This window comes from Accipiter gentilis, chromosome 6 (assembly GCF_929443795.1).
Source record: "Accipiter gentilis chromosome 6, bAccGen1.1, whole genome shotgun sequence".
Taxonomy (NCBI): domain Eukaryota; kingdom Metazoa; phylum Chordata; class Aves; order Accipitriformes; family Accipitridae; genus Astur; species Astur gentilis.
The window spans coordinates 44,150,659-44,166,523 of record NC_064885.1 but is presented as its reverse complement, the minus strand read 5'-3'; the positions used below and the strand labels follow the sequence as shown (position 1 = coordinate 44,166,523).

Below are 15,865 nucleotides of genomic sequence, written 5' to 3'. Positions count from 1 at the left end.
GAAACAACCAATTTTCCTAGGTCTGTCTGTTTTTATTTGCTTTAGCACATTAAAGGCATTTTCGCAGGAAGTTCTGTGAAGAGGGGGTTGGTTGGCTTATTTTAATTCAAGGCTGGAAGAACAAAGACTTTGGGTGCTAAAATTTTTATGTAAATGGCCTTATCCTAGCCAGCTGAGGAACTGGTACACTGCTAATGCCATATTGCCTCATTTTTTACAGTAGGTTTAGCCGTAAGTGAAAGCAGATAGCATCTACATGTGTTGGGTTTTGGAGGAGAGCTGGGGGACGGGAAGAGGAGCCGCTGCGGGGCTGAATGGGTCAGCGGAGTGGGCTGCACGCTGGTCCCTCACCCTTCTTTGTGCCCGTATTTTCGCTTCATGTCTTGGAGGGGAAAACCCGTTCAGATGGATTGCTGCAGCTACCCGGACGGCTGCTGGCTCTGCCTGGTGGCAAGGGGTGCCATATACATATGTGTAGATACACATTGTATACCACGTGTATATATATGCTTGGTATGTACTATATATTATATAGCTCAGTATATACTATATATTGTATATATGTCTGTATGTATGTGAACATCACAGATTAATGACAGAGAATAACACAAAGCAAGGTTCACTGAAGTCAGGTGAGAGACAGGAGGTGTACATTTTTAGAGCTGTGTTGCTTTTGGGGTTTGTCGGGGCTGATCACTGTTGCAGGATGCGAGGTGTGGGGAGCTAGCACAGCTCTCAGGAGATGCTCAGTTTCCATTTCCCCAGGGCGGCCACGCATGTCCCAGTGCTCCCAGTGCCACTGGGGCTGAGCTGCGAGGTGCCTCCCGGCCCTGCACACACAACGTGGCTCTCTTATAATTTGTGTGCAGGCTGACTGGCTTTACATCCAGGCAAGCACTGCTTCAAATGTACTTGAAAGGATCATGAAATATAAGTAGATCTGTTATCATAATTGCTCTGAGGTTCCAGCGATGGGTTTGGATTCTGATGAAAGCGTTTGGCACCCAGACACAGAGAGGCGTTGTCATTCGTTAATTAGCAGTGAGCAGACAGGCTTGTGGTACTTGGGAGCGGGTGCATGTGTGCACACACATCAGCAATAGTTATTTGTAATACCTGTGTTGTACATTAGCATAATGTAGATAGCAAGAAGTATTCCAACTGTTATATGATTTACTGATCACAGCACATTGCTTTCTCTGGCTTTATATCTATCTATATAACGTATAGGTTTTTAAGTCAGGCTGTTTTTAAAAACTCTTTTGTACTTGCTTTCTTTTTGGTGTCAGTTGACGAGCATGCAGGAAACCAAAAGAGAACTCCCCCCAGAACACGTGGGTGGAAGGCAGGGGAAGTGCTCTCGTTATGTTTAACAGAAGCGGGGCTTTGGGGTAAGGATGGAGTTTTGTTCTCTCTAAAGACAAGAGGGAAACACCAAGTGGCCTGAGTAGTGTTAAACACCCAGTGACTCAATGGTTTTTTTCAGTGGTAAAGCTTAAAGACTTTGTAAAGTAGAGGAAATGCAACAGATGAACTATTTAATTATTTTTTCTAAAACACCTGTCTTTAGATTGGCAAAAGCTGTAAATAAAACTTTTACAGCAAAGTATTTGAAACATAACATTTTAGGAGAAGGAAAAGTTTCACAAAAGCTAAGGCTTAGTCAGTGTTTTCCTTTTACCCCCCACTGTAAGACATCCCCTGCTTCTTTGAGTTGAGGCTGGGGAAAAGGCAGTGTCTCCGATAGGCTGGGACTGGGCTTGATGAGCACGGCTTGCCAGCAGCTCCGCAGAGGTTTTGGCAGGATCGGCAGGTCCCCAAGACAGTCTCATTCCTGTGTCTGTGGCATTTGCTGGTGGAAAGCTGATGGGGAGAAAAGTTTTTACCCACTCCAGGCCTGCAGAGCTGGGGTAGGTGCAGCACACTGCCGCATTCCCTTGCTCCCTCCGGAGCTGCTGATGTGGTCACTGCGCGTGGTGAGCAGGATGGGCCCGCGGTGGTCCGCAGCCGCACGGCGTGTCCGGGTGCTCCGGGGGCGTGAGTCGTGTCCCGGTGGCGAGGGCGGCCCGCTGTAATTCAGAGTCAAACTCTGCTGGGGGTGACGTCGGGTGCTTAGGCCAGCACCCCAGTACAGCTCTCCCACTGGGTGGCTGTTTGGTGCTGGAGGTCTGCTGGACCAACAGACAAGTCTGCTGAAATAGCACAGAACTGACAGCTGCGTTATGGGTGGAAAACGCAGAGGTAGCGAGCCCCCTGCACTCCAGGTAAATCAGGGTAGTACTCAGACCGGCTTTTTGATCTCCCTGCTGTAAGGCCAGTCTCACCTTGCAGTCTGTCTCATGTACCTCCTGTTATTCACAGGGGGGAAAAAAAAGACCCCGAAAGTAATTTGATTTTGATTTCTCTCTATGTTCTTCTCCCTTATTAACTGCACTAGTTTGAAAAATAGCTGAGCTTGGCATTAATCTATTTTATTTCACATGACAGTTTTTAAAAATGAAACTTTACGATATAAATTACATTGTCAAAATTACTTTCTCGGTTTTACACTTTCTCTACCGCTGATTCCAGAAGGGCTCTGGAGCTGAAACGTCCCTTTCCTGTCTGACTTTTTTCTGTCTCTGTGTGTATGTGTTCTGGTAAAGTTACTGTTGGTTGTGCTGGGTTTCCTTGGTTTGTGCATACGGACAGGTATTACTGCTGCATGTATTTTTGCAGTACATTGGTGGTTTGTTTTTAATACTTTTTGAAAAGCAATATTTTCCTGATTTCGTTCCCCACAGGCATTGCTTGAGACCGGAGAGAACTGCCGTCAGTGTTTCGGAAGGTGCGACAGTGACACCTTTCTGACACCCAGCAGCCACCTCGTGGTGTGAGCTGGCAGAATGACACTGTAGGGTGTTTCTGCTAAGATTTAGCAGGAGTGCACAACCCTTGGCCTCCAAAATGCTGCGTGACATGTTGCTGCTCGGTGTGGTGTTGGGCAGGCGGGCACATACTGCCACTCTAGCTGGGGACGGTAAATGAGGATTTCCCTTGGGGGGGGAGGTTGGCAGTTTGGGATGACAGAGAGTTGTTATCATCATGATACACTCTTTGACCCTGCCTGTAGCAAGGAGATAAGTGGCCATGGATCACTGGAGCGGCATCATTAGACACCAGCAATTTTGTCCCATGTCTCTTGAATTCTTGGTCTTTTCTATAGATTATTCCAGCAATTGCAGCAACTGGTGCCAGGTGGCTCCTCCAAGTTTTTTTCAGGCTGCTGTGTTTTGTGTATTGACTTTGATTTTGTGTGTAAAAAGGAGCCTTCAGCAGCTGGAAAGGCCTTTTGTGAATTAACAAACTTTGCTTTGTGCTTATACAAATTGAAAATTGCAGTTGCTAAAAATACACCCATATTTAATGTTTAAAATTTGGAAAGCATTGCTGGACTTTATTGTTGTCTGGAGTACAGCAAAAGGTCACTTGTCCAGCACCATCCATAGTTGCTTCATTCTTTTCTCTCTGTTGTATTTAAATGACAAGTAGTTAAATATAACTGACTACTTAAGTTCTGTTTTGATCACCTGACAAATTACTCCGTTCAGCTTCTGCTCCTTAACTTGGTTTAAAAAATGTCAGCCCTCGGGAGCTGAGAAAGGCGGGGATTTCCAGTGGCGGTGGTATTGCTATGTCGCTTCAAGTGCTCTGATGGTTGGGAGGTGCTTTACCTGCTGGAAGCTGGGACCTGTATTTCCAGGCAAAACCAGTGCTGAGCACTTGGTGGAGGACAGGGAATTCTTTTTAAGGGCCTGCCTAATACAAGTTCAGATACTGTTGTTAGGGCCAAGTCCAGGAGTGCATGAAGGCATCAGCAGTTAGGGTGCTCCTTTCTCTGATCTCGCAAGAAGGAGAATTAAAGGAGAATTTAGGTTCTTGAAGAGCAAACACCTGTAACGCAGCTCTCCAGCCCAGCCCTGAGGCCGATGCTCTCATCTCTGTGACTTTGATTCTGCCTCACACATGCTGAACTTGGGGAAAAAGTGCTTCTCAAATGAGATCATGGTACGCTGGTCTTCCTTCTGAATGTTACTTTTTGTTTCATCAGTTCGGTTGGCTCCCACACATGGAAAATTTTTAATTTCCCACCAGCTATGTCGCTGAACACTTCAAGCGAGAGCATTCAAGTCTTCAGGTCATAGGCATGTTTTTGAGCTCATACACACTACAGATAATATCTGCAGAGGTTGTATTTTCCTTTTCTCAGTGTATATGGGAAAGGTAGTGGAACTTTTGAATGTCTTATAACGAACTTAAACTGCCATTAGTACAAATGCCACTTCCTACAGAAAGATTGCTTCTGTAAAACAAATACTTGCTCCCCCTCCCCCCGCTTTTTACCATGGCATTCGGGTTTTTGTACCTTCCTCCTGGTGGCTGGGACCCCCAGCCTGGCCCTGGGGTCAGCCGACTGCTGCAGCCCAGGCGCTGAAGGGACCTGGTTGCTGAACTTCCATGCAGAGGAAAGCTGCTGCTTCTGTCTACACAGTTTGTTTTTGTGACAGGACATTTCAATTGTCAGTGCCCATGTTAAAATAAACAAAGGGAATTCTGACCACAAAGGCAGTATTTTGGCATATTTCGTGATTATTTAACTTTAGAAAAATAAATCCTGCCATCTGTGTTTCCCACTAATTCTTGTCCACTGACCTCCTCGGTTCAACAACTCCAGCAAAATTGTAAGGGCAGATTAGCCTTTGCTTCTTTATTCCTTCAGAGCCCAGATGCTCTGTCAGACCTTACAGATGCTGAAAAACAGTTTCTGCTGTTCATATGTACTTTCTGCTCCTCTAATGTCATTGTCACATATTTCATAAGCTTTTCTGAGCTATCGTTGCCTTTTATTGCCCCAGTATGCGACTTCAACAGAGTCAGCTTTTCAAGGCTTTGATACCGAATATTCACCCTGCAGCCATGTTTCTGAGCACACATGGGCTTTTACCTGGGTCCTTTCCAACGAGAACAACACGTGTATCTCAAAATCGTGCCGGGGCTGCCGGCAGGTGCCAATGCCAGCGAGCGGCCTCCCCTCGGGGTCGGGGATGTGGGGACGTGCCGGCAGCTGAGGGGGACGGACAGGCACCGTCCCCCGCTGCGCCGAGAGCTCCCAGCCTGCTCCGCAGCAGTGCTGCAGTCTGTGGTCTGTGTGTTACCAGCTTTGTCTGGGGCCGTTCAGAGTCCCAGCTCCTCCAGTGCGAGAACTGTCGGACTTGTTCTAACAGCACGGATCTATGCTAGGTATGTATGTATTTGCTGTAACAAAGAGTTGCATTTTTAAAAGTAAAGCCTATACGGGGGCTTTAATAGAGAGCTCCTGAGGGCAAGTGATGTTTTCTTGTAGCCTTAATTATATTTGCACTGCACTGGTATGGACAGCATAGATACTATCTTTATTTGCACACTGTGACTTACAATGGATCTTTTGTTCTGTCGTTTTATTGTCATATTGTTTTATGTAGAAAGTGAGCAAGGCCAAACCTCTGGTGTAAAAGCTAAAAGGGATACAAAGTGTGTGATTACAGCAGCGCTGCTTGTTAGATATGGCTTAATTAGTGCATACATCCGTCCCACAGCTTTGTTTTTGTAAAATATTGATCTACAATATCAGTGTTATGAGGCCTGGAGAGCACTTAGTGCAGGAAATTATTCCTAAACTGTATGAAAAAAATAAATTTGTGACTGATACAGGGCCTGTTGAGTCCAGCTTTGCTGCCAGGTCAGCAGCGTCCTGCTGTTCCCCTCTGCTTCAGGCTTTGCAGTACAGAGTTCTCTAAGCAATACATCCTTTATCGGTATGGGTTGAAACTTTCAATTTTCGTTAGCGTTTCTGTGTCCCAGTGTTAATGGCTATTGGATCATGTCACAGCATGTCAGTAGCAGAGCTGGATGCTGACCTGAGGGCACGGCGGCTGGACACTGGACTGAGCCCATACCTCCGGTGTTGTTTCGTTATTGCGTGGTGAAGGCAAGCCGCAGCTGGCCACCACAAATTAGAAATTAATCAAAACTTTACTTGTGGCATCGGTTGACCTCCTCTGGAGCCATGCAGTTGTTTATTTGGTTAGGAAGCTTTTATTGTGCCTTAGCACACACTTGCTAGGTAAAACAAACCCGATGTATCAGCCTTTATTTGCTCATGACACTTTTCCTCTGCTACCCTTGCTTGCTTAAATTTGTTCTTTGTTAAAGACTTTTAACTCTCCCTTCTCCTCCTGTTATCAAATATATCAACTGGTTCTCTTTTTTTGCCATTGAAATCTGAATTACTTACAGATAGACCTTCACTGTAGTAATTTTTAAACCATAAACTTGGTTAAGTTTTTTTTATTTCTCTGCTGCTGAATGGTTTGTTCGTTAGATCCTTTTCTTTCCCTCATTTGCCTAAGCGGTAAAAAACTTTATTAATCAAGCTTGTCTTCGGTTTGGCATGGTTTGGTTGTTTTCTTTATCTAGCCTCTAATTATTTCAAATTTGTCTTTCTCTCTTGCTATGCATGCCCCTCCAGATGTTGTAGTAAAATTTTGGATTTGTGTTTTTCTAATATAGTCCCTTTACTAACATCCAGTGCCATTATCCCTCCATCAGTGAGCAGTGCAGACCGTATTTTAAGGGTAACGAGTACTTTTCAAAGTGGAAGATTGCCATCAGGGAGATCTAATCTTCTTTTCAACTTTTCTCCCCACTTCTGAGGCTTCTGCAAAGTACCCTTACAGTCTGAATACCATATTGCTTGAGAGCCAGCAAAATGTGCTCCAGCGTTACACTTTGGTGTGAGATGGTCCGTGGTCTGCCCGCCTGGGTCCTTTCCTTGGCTGTGGTTCACACAGTCCCACGCAGCCACTGCTCATCTCCAACGCTGTTTCTGTGGCGGTTCCTAATGGGAGCAAGCGATGACTGTGAAAGGTGGCGGGTGTCCTGTCCTGCATCGGTCCTACTTGGCTCACCTCCTGAAGCTCTTCTGCAGTAGGTTTGAATGATAATGGTGATTGTTCAAAATTAAATATGTCCTTAAGTTCTAACTGCTGTATTTCAGCCCTCTTTGGCCTCCCCTTCTATTTTCTTATCTGCCCCCAAGCTGAGCAGTCGCGGTGCTCTCCACGCTTAGGAAGGTGGTGGAAAAGCCGGGGATGTGGTTTAACTAGGTCAGAGTTTAACTTCAGTCATTAGCACAAGTCATTAGCTGGAGGCGCCTGGGGATGAGAGGAGCCCGTGCAGCAGATGCTGCTGTATTGGTGAAGGGTTTGCTGTAGCGGGGCTGCCCGGCACCCCACGGGGACACCCAGGCAGGACAGCCCTCCTCCTCCAGCCGGTCCGGCGTCTGCGGCAGAGCATGTCCGCTGCCCGTGCCTGCCTGTCCTGCGAGCTGAGCTCCGCTCTCCGGGCCCTCCCAGCCCAGCCGCTCCGGCCTGACGCTCAGCTCCCCTCCCGCCCCTCTCTCATAGGCTCTGCTTTTTTTGTCCAGAAGTGACTAAGCTTCCTGTTATTCCACTCTGTCAGTTTTTCCCCAATACTGGTGTTGTGTTGAGCAATATTTACTTGCCAGCAGCTTCCTCTGCCGCAGTCCCGCTCCGGCTCCGTTGTGTTCCCACATAACTTTCACCAGCCACGCTTTGCTATTAGCGGCCCTTATGGATGTTCACATTTGCTGGGTTGGACATGTATCCACCAAAACCAGTATTTATAGAGAGACGTCGACCCCAGAATAGCTTTAACTGGTTATTCCAGGAATGCACTGTGAACCAACGTTGGGTCTGCAGAAGGGGAAGTTGCACTTTGGTTCTTCCTTTAAGCAACAGTATGGGTGCAGCCAGGGTGGGCATCAGTGAGTTGTCCTCAGCTATCCTGAGCTGGTCAGTGCTGCTCGTGTGTATGAAGGAGTTGTTTCTGCCTCGCTGGAAACTGTGGGCACGTTTTGATTCAGAAGGGCTTTCCTGCAGACGGTTGGAAATGAAACGTTTCTTCTCCAGCAGCAGCAGCTCGGGTGAAGTCTTTCCTTCTGGAGCTCCAAGGGCAGCGTGGGGGCCTTGTCTGGTGCCCGGTGGAGGATGGCTCTCCCTGGGTACCCGCCACAGCTGGCAGGGTGGGCAGTGGCTAGTGGCTGAAGGTGTTTCTCGAACCGCTCCCCCCAGGTACGAGGACCTCTCCCAGCCCCGCAGGGCAGCCCTCTGCACCGAGGTGGGATGACTGGGCCGGAGAGGGATGTCCCCGATCCGGCGTCCTGCGGGGGTCACGCGCCCGGCCCCCACTGCGTGCCTTTGCTGGGACCAGTGGCAGCAAACTGCCACGGATACCCAGAGCTGCCGGTGTAAAAATAACACGAGGAGGAATAAACAAGTTATTTTTGTGTATTAGGGGTGGCCCTGCGTAACTGACTCAGGACCTCGCCTTGTTCTGCCACCCAGGGCTTACTCAGACATCCTGAGCGTTTAGAAACAACTTGAGGCGTTTCCCCTGTTTTTCAGAAGGTGGGATGGGGGCCAGTGGGACGTGGGGGGATGTCAGTGCCCCAGGAGGGACTGCTGGCGATACTGCTGTGTCTCAGAGGAGCAGGCATCCGAGTGCCAGGTCCGGAGGTCCGGCAGCAAGACAGGCTCGTTGTGCCAGAGCCGCTGGTGGTGTTTGTGCCTGGGGTACCGTTAATTACACTGGCATTTCAACAAACTGTGAGGGATACAAAGCACTCGGCCTTTCTGAAAATCAGCTGATTTATAAAAAAACCTGGAGTTTATACCTAAATTCTTTAACTAGTAGTATTTGAAAGGCTGCTGGCACAGTTAAATGGAAGGGAAAGAACTTGTTTTGCAAAGTTGGTACAGCTGACTGCAACCTCCCCTGCCTGCTCTCCAGCTCTGCTGCAGGATGCTGCGGTGATACGTTCTCTTCGGACAAGTTTAAAATATTGCCTTCCTTCAGAGAAACATTTTCTGAAAGTTAATAGGGATAAAGCTGGTAGAAAATGGGTAGTGCCCAGCAGAAATTGGGCATGAAAAATAACACAGAATGGAAAATAGTTTCTTTTATGTAGAATTAAGACACTCATCACCCACAGACTACAGCAGGCCTGGCTGCGCAGTGGAAAGCATCTCCCCCCTTTTTTTTTCCTTTCTGAGAGCACTACACTACTGTAAAAAGTATTAATTTTAATTGTTTTAATTTGGATGTGCTGAATTCTGTCAATTACTAAATTATATGGAACAGTACCTATTCCCAGTTAGGCTCCATGGGTTTTATGGTGATGAGCAATGACCATATAACAAAGCACTCCTCATTTCTGTAGGCTTTTGCCCTATCTGCTTCTGGAGGTTTTCTCCTACAAGAGCAGGCAAGGCTTTAAGTGCGCCCTAAGTGCTTGTATTGGAGCCTGTGTTTTAGATTTAATGTTGTCCCTATTTTACTTGCACAGATACATCGTTTGCACTGGACGTGCTCTCTCCGTGGCTGGGGAAGAGCACTGCTGGGTGCCGTGCTGGTTGCCAAGCCGTCTGCGGCATGGGCAGGTGCAGGCGGCTGGTTTGGCCAGAGGGCCACTTGAGCAGCCGTTAGGTGTGTGTGGAAGGAAGACACCTCTTTTTTGACTATAAAAGGCATCTGCAAGTCCTCGTTGTTTATTTGCAACCATATAAATAGCTGCCCATGTGTACCTGGTGGTGCGAGTGCTTTGGCTAGCGTTTGGCAGGGGGCTGCTCCGAAGCGCCTGCCCTGGCTTGGCTCCCGCTGCCGCCCCGTGGCTGCCTGCCGGCGCTGACTCGGCGTTCTCTGCAGCTCCTGCTATTGCAGACACTGCGACATGAGTTATGGGTGTCTTCTGGATCTTTACCAGAGTGAGAGGAAGCCGCCTGCTCTCTCTTGAAGGTAAGAAACAGGGGGAACACGTGGATATTAATGAGCGGAGAGGATTTAATGAGTGCTGGCCTGGGGAAAGTTTAAAGGAAGATGGGGCAGCATGGGGAATTTGGCTGGGCTGTGGCCATAGCCACCATCAGGAGACATGGTACCACGTCTGCAGTGAGCTGTTACAGAGACTTCTGCCTGCGCTCTGCCTGCGGTCCACGTTCAGTGCCTCGGGACCAGCGATGTGACCTTCCCTCTTGCTGCAGCCCCCTCAAGTGCTGCTGTCGTGGTGTGGGCAGAGCCTGAGCCTCTGGGCTTTCCCATCCTCTTCTTCACCTTGTAAAGCCTTTTGTTCTCCTCTTCTTCAGTCCTCCTCCACCCCTCTCCTCTCCTTTCCACTCACTTGCCATGTGCTGGTGTGCTCTCTGCAGTGCTTCTTCCTCATGCTCTTTTGTCTTGCCTATCAAAGTAAATTGTTTCTATTTTCTTTTTTATTCCCTGCCCTTTTTTTTTTGTACTGGCATTGATTTTGACAGTTCTCTGGAGCTTTGCTTACCTGTCCTGGGGGCATCTTTTTCTGTCACCAGCTATGCCTGTCACGTTTCGTAGAGCTGGCCTCCAGGTCTCTTAAGCACTCGACGTACCGCGTCTCCCTTGCATTTCAGTACCTGCTGCCTGACAAATTTCATGTGTGATCTCTCTTTTCCACCAAATCCTCCACTCTTCAAACACCTCCTTTCCCGTCACACCGAGTAGCCAGCAAGGAGAGTGAGAAGGAATTCTGAAGAGCAACAGAAAGTATCCCCTGTCTTACCCTGTGGCAGATGGGTAATTTATTTATTTATTTTTAATCTGTGAAGTGTCCACAAGAGTTATGTGCCAGATAGCCAGCCCTTCCCCTGTTTGCTTTTGAAGTGCGTTTACTGTTCCTTTACATAAAACTAATTATGATTTCTAGTAGTCAGTCTAACACTAGGAGAAAGATTTCACTATTTGGTGGAATATAAAGTTCAGGTAGCATGTTTACATGCACCTCCACATGCAAAAAAAAGGGCCAAAGCAAACAGTTTTACTTAACATTATAATTGTGATACAATAGGGAGGAAAAAGAAGAGCAGTGTTTGTTATGTCTTGCGCATTTAAGGAAAAATGCAAGTCTAGTTTTCTGTCAGCCTAATCTTTATATTTTAATGATTGTTCTTTGATTTTCACTTAAAAAAAGACAGAATTAAGCTTTGAAAGAAAAATTTCAAGGGGACAGGGGTATTTAATTGCCAGCTGACAGAAATCAGGAGAAGGGTGTGGGACATGGCAGTGCCCTGTGGGTGGTGGCACACCAGGTTGCAGGAGCTCTTGCTGATCTGTGGATGCTCTTACGCTTGAGGTCCATGTGTTGTCCTTGCTCATAGGTGCATGCTGCCGGATTTGTTAATTCCTGTTGAACTACTGATTAAGTCTTGCAAAATTTCATTGCCACTGATAACTTGTTAGGTGTAGTAATGTCAAGCTACAGGAAGCTTTGTAGTTGTCTAATTGCAGCACGGACAGTGTGGTGAGACATGGTGAGGAGCTGTATTTCACTCTGACCCTTGGACAGCTGGCCTTGTCCTGTGCTGGTGCATGATTGCACATTAATTACTGCTTTGTTTACTGTACTTTTGCTTACAGCAGCTTCTGACAGCTCCAGCTCCATCAGTGCAATAAATAATAACGAGATGCTGACACTTCTTGGCTTGGTTGGGTATGCAGACCAACTGTTCGCTCTGGATTCTTCTTGTGCCCATCCCAGGGATACAGTTAAATTAAATACCTGTTTTGCCATGGTATGTGTACCTGCTACTGCAGGTATATTTCTGTGGGCTGCGGCAATCCGTGCCCACCGGGCGGTGGGGTGGTGGCGATGCCCGGTATCCTCCAGAGACAGTGGCGGGACCGTGTGCCGTGGACGCTGTCACGGTTCAGGAACATGTGCCTGTCCCAGGGCTCGGCCGGCACATGTGCATCAGCCTGGCTATGAGTCGCTGCTCACGACGCTTATTTTTGTCATCGGTCTTAGGAAGACCAAGTTGACTGCAGGGGGGTTGTTGGTGGTTTTTTAAAGATGCATTTTGCTGGAAATCACTGTCTTGTCAAAAGCTGAAGCCATTGGCTTCACTGAGTTCCCTGTTGTGGAAAACAGGTAGAATTTTTTCTTAAAAATTGTTAAAGATTTCCTGATTTATTTTTTGTTTTTTCAGATCAGAAATTCTTCAGCTTTTATTAGTTGCTAAAGTCTTGTTGGACAGGGAGAGTATTTTCTGCTTTACTCGAGTACATTTGTGGTTTTGTCCTTTCGGTCACAGCAATGATGCTGGTTAGAAGAGGGACGTCCACTGGCCTGACGTTTCTTATTACTGGAAGCTTTAAGCGTTTTTCCCTTTCTATGTACTGTGAAGTTTTTCTTTTCTCTTTTGTGTCTCTTTTTACACAACCCCATAAGGTCACTCTCCGTTGTGCCATTTCATTGCCCTGTGCTGACTTGCTGGACTCTATGTCTCGTGCCTGGCGCTGGGATTAGCTGGACCTTTGGCAGCTGGACACGGACAAAAGGCACATCCTTCCTCCCGCGGCAGAGGATGCCCTGAGCAGCAGCCACCGGCAGGTCCTGAGCGGTGTGGCACAGCAGCGTCTCAGCATCGCCTGGCCCCGGGGAGCGGTGAGCCAGGCTGGCACCACTGGGGTTTGCAAGGCTGGGCAGCGCTCGGTTCGTTCTCCATGTGCCTACCGTGGTGGTGGCAACCATGACCAAAGGCAAACCTCCACTCTTAAAGTGTGAGTCACCCCCTGACTGGTGCAGCAGGTCAGCTCAGCTTTGCACGTGGGACCTCACGCCATTACTCTAAGGGTCGCAATGTCCAGTTTTTGCCCGCTGTGATGGATGTTAGCGGTCCATCAGCCCTGGCATCCTCACGTACCTCAGAGCTGAAGCCCCTGTGGGCTCAGGGCTTAAAGTTTTGTGGTGTGGTGACATCACACTAAACTGGTTTTGAAATCCAGTGCAGTTAGGGGTAAATGTGAACCATGCCTCCTGCATAGGCCTTTCTTGTGTGGCTGTGTGTGTGTTACTTCAGTCTCTCTCTCTCTTTTTTCTTTTTTTTTTTTAATGAATAGGCTGAATGGCCTTAATTCAATTACTGTATAAGCAAACTGTACAAAAAGGGCCAGAAGTTTTAAGTTTTCGGTGTTGCCAAAGGCAGAACTTGGTGTCAGCTGCCAAAGGCAGCCTGTCCTCTGCGGTCACACACCTCTGCCCGAGCGTCACCCGCACAGGTGTCCCTGCAGCTGTAAAAATGCTATTATTTGCTGTAATGCCTGAGAGAATCTTCATCGCTGGCCCCTGACATCTCGCTCCCTTCCCCTCCATGGCTACTGCTCTTGGTTTATTTTGGCAGTACTGGGTGTGTGCAGTAATTAAGTAGAAAGGTTTGGATGTTGTTGAAGCAATATGTTTCCATCTAAGAAAGTTTACTGTATTGTACAACGTCTCATGCGTGTGGGGGTTAGGGACCAGAGAGCTGTTTGCATTCCTGAAAATCAGGTCACTTCGTGCCTCTTTCAGCAGTTTGCAATGGACGGCCGTGCCGTGCAGTTAGTGGGTTTTCCTAGCAAGCGAAATGTGCTGGGTTTGTTTTCTCTGGTTTGACTAAAAATGCCAGCCAGCTCTTACAGAACTGCACAGAGAAGCAGAGCATGTTGCTCAGCAGAGATTTCAGTGTGACATTACTGAAAGAGATTCAAGGTAATTTCTCACACTGGTAATTCAAAATTGTTATCCTTTGCAAACTTTTGGAAAAAATATTTTTAGTGCTGAGAAAGTAGCTATTCACTTTTCCAGGTAAAAATAGCAGTTGCTTCCCATAGTGCCACTAACCCGCTCTTTGTTACTCGTGTAAAGATTCGTTAGACCCCCAGGTTTGGTGTTTGCTTGGTGAAGATTCACTTTCTGCTTTTCATATCCAAACCAAAGTGGCGTCTCAGAGCAGAGGTTGGTGGATGCATTTGAAATAATTTCCCTGGGCTTTGGTATTGACTCACAGAACAGTTCCCATTTGACTGCTTGACCTTGGCTTCAGGGAGATGTTTTGTCTGAAAATAATTTTCGTATTTGTAAGGACTACCTCAAGTCCTGGCAAATTTCACATTCTGTATTTTCCGCAGAAACCGGTCCTCTCCCCCTAAACCGATTGTATCAGCAGGGAAAAGGCATCATGTGGCTCTTGCTGTTGGTGCGTGCTCAGGCATCTCCTTTGTTCTCTGTGCAAGTCCGCCTGCTCACAGGAGAACCGCTGGTCCTCCCAGCTGAGACCTCATCTGCCTTTTAGTGGTGGAAATGACCATTTAGGTGTTTAAGATTTGGAGTACAAATTTTCAGAATTTGACTGAAACATAAGGTAATCTTTCAACACAGCTTTGAGGTACCAAATTCGGCTGAAATTAGCCCACAGCCAGCATAGTCCCTTCCAAAGGAGGGAGACCGTACAGGTAAGTCTTGCCAAATATTGAGTATCTCCTGCAGGGCACCGAAAGCCTGCAGCTTCCAGTGATTTTGGTTAATGTTTGGGGCTGGTAGAATCCCCGGAGGGGAGCTGACCTTGCCCAGTGCTCCTTTGATTAATCCCAAGTCAGTGGGGGTCTTTCCTGTCACAAAAGAGGTGTTAGAGCAGGTCCTCTGTGAGCTGGCTTTGTTTTGGGGTGAGAAGCACAGTTCTGGTACTTCCAGCTTCTAATTAACCCTTTGGCAGATCCATTCACCTCTGACTTTGCAAGTTTGAAGCGGAGGGTATGCAGCGACGAGACAGCCTGTGCTGCGGTAGGGTAGTTCTGCTGCAGAAGCGGACCCGAACAGGTGCATCTTCTGTTTGGATTTGCTTGGGAAAGAGTCTGGTTGAGAGAGAGGCTTTGCCAGGAGAAGAAATCAAAAGCACAGAAGGGCGGCACCTGAACGGGGCAGGGTGCGTGGAGCGTGGCTGACGGTGGCCGCCAGTGTGCCGAGATGCCCAGCGCAGGCACGGGACCCGTGTGGTGGGGTGGGTGGGTGGGAGAGCAGCGGCACCGTCTGCTGTACCCGGGGCGCTGGGAATGCTGCTGGGGGGTCTTGCCGTCAGAAAGCAAATAGTGGGGTTCTCTGTTTGGATGCTGTGGCCACACAAAATAGAAACTCAGAAAGCTTTGTTTGACTTGTTCTCAGTGTCAAATGCTATTTTGAAATGAAGTTTGATCATTTTCCATATTTTAATCAGAATTTGTCATTTAACTTTACTTGAATAAAATAGTATTTTATCAGTTATTTTTCCCACAGAAAGGGTGTTAGGCTATTTTTAGTAAAATTTAGAAATAGTTTCAGTCAATCCAAAGTCATTATTTTTCAATCCATAAACTATTTACCTGACAAATTCGTTCCAATTGTACTTAAAATAACGTGTTGAGATACTGTATTTGTTAAGAACAAGGAAAAACACTACAAAAGGGATAGCAAGGTCTAAAACCTCCATTTGCAAGGCAAGAAAATAGGTAAATGTGTAAATGTTATGTAAACCCCATCAATAAAAACCCCCAAACATGTCAATGTGTTGACATTTTCAGGTTACATTTCCAGCAGTGATTTCCAGCGTCGGTGGTGGGTCTGCAGTTTTCACCAATGCTTTTAAATCAACCTCTCTTCAATAAAAATCCAGACAAAAAATAATGACAGCAATTGACCTTCAGATTGCTAAAGGAGGGCCGTCGGTGTACTGTTGGAAAGTAGAGAACAATTTATTGATATGACGTTAATTTTTTTGTTACTCAGCAATGACCTTAACTATAAATGCGAGCAGAGGCTGCGTGGCGTTGGCAGACTGCGCGGCCGCTGACGTCTCGCCCGGCACGGCAGAGCATTGCAGTCTGCGTCCTCGTTTCACCTGGGGCTTCATCCCGCAACAGCCAAGTTATTAATTAGGCTGGAGGCAGATGA

At 47.3% G+C, this 15,865-nt stretch overlaps 1 protein-coding gene across 19 annotated transcripts in view; it reads left to right on the top strand.

Annotated features, from left to right (window-relative positions):
• The window catches only part of MBNL1 (muscleblind like splicing regulator 1), a 108,473-nt gene that overhangs the window by 42,128 nt on the left and 50,480 nt on the right, over window positions 1-15,865 (top strand). The window contains exon 1 of one of the 19 annotated variants that reach the window (XM_049803858.1): window positions 9,823-9,894. The exons of the other annotated variants lie outside the window; for them this stretch is intronic. The gene's annotated coding sequence lies outside the window, so the exon portion shown is untranslated. Of the gene's footprint in view, window positions 1-9,822; window positions 9,895-15,865 lie in introns of those variants that run through there. 19 annotated transcript variants of the gene reach the window in all.